This window comes from Artibeus jamaicensis, unplaced genomic scaffold (genome assembly GCF_021234435.1).
Source record: "Artibeus jamaicensis isolate MK-2021 breed Jamaican fruit bat unplaced genomic scaffold, CSHL_Jam_final scaffold_461, whole genome shotgun sequence".
Lineage (NCBI taxonomy): Eukaryota > Metazoa > Chordata > Mammalia > Chiroptera > Phyllostomidae > Artibeus > Artibeus jamaicensis.
In genome coordinates this window covers 6,493,743-6,494,716 of record NW_026522045.1, presented here as the reverse complement: position 1 = coordinate 6,494,716, position 974 = coordinate 6,493,743, and positions in this window count along the sequence as shown.

The window sequence follows — 974 nt, the reverse complement described above, 5'->3', positions numbered from 1 at the left end:
TGCTTCTTGACTCTTTTCTGTTTGGCCATTATTTGCTTTCTTCTGGTCCACTCCATTGATTTGAGTCCCAGTTTCCTTTTCATTGCTATTGGTTTCCTGTGCAATTCCATTCATTTCAATTAGTTTCACCTTCATATATTTGTCTAATTTGTGGCTATAATCAACCAGTTCTGTGAGGATCCTGATCACCAGTGTTTTAAACTGTGCATCTGAGAGTTTTGCTATTTCTTCATCACTTAGATTTATGGGCTCTGGGGGTTTGAGATCTTCTTGAGCCATTTTTGGTCTGTTCGCGCCCTTTAAGTGTGAGGAGCAGAGCCTTGGACTCCCAGGTCGCTGGGTTGTGATGCTGTATGTGGGAGCGTGGTCAGAGCGGGGAAATGGCGGCTCCCTCTGCTGTTTTGTGCTGCTGGGTGAGGAGCAGAGTCTTAGGTGGTTCACCAGGGCTGGGCCACTCAGAGTGGCTGGTTTATGATGCTGTATGTGGAGGTGGGGTCAGAGCAGGGGAATGGAGGCGCCCTCCCTGCCGCTTGCCGCGGGGATCCGCTGGGTGCTAGTCCAATCGCCCACTCCCTCGCTTGTCTATCCGCACACAAATGCGCGACCACAGTCAACCCGCAGCTCTGCTCCCTCGCTGTTTCCCCATGGTAGCTCGCTTGTTTGCTCCCTGGGTTGCTCACTAGGTCCAACCCTGCGCCTGGATTCTGCACGCCTGAATCCATCTGACCTAGTTTTCCGGTGTAACCCCGCTCCACCAGCTGCTGGTTTCGCCCCTTACCAGTCAGGCTGAAGAATTTGTTGTTATCAGACTTCCGAAAAGTTCAATTTTCTGTGTTCTGGCTGTGTTTTCTGTTGCTAATATTTAGTTGTCTCTAAACTTGGTTGTGTGAGAAGGCACGGCATATCCACCTAGGCCTCCATCTTGGCAGAAGTCCTCCCCCCTATTTATTTTCTACCTACCATCTATGCTACTT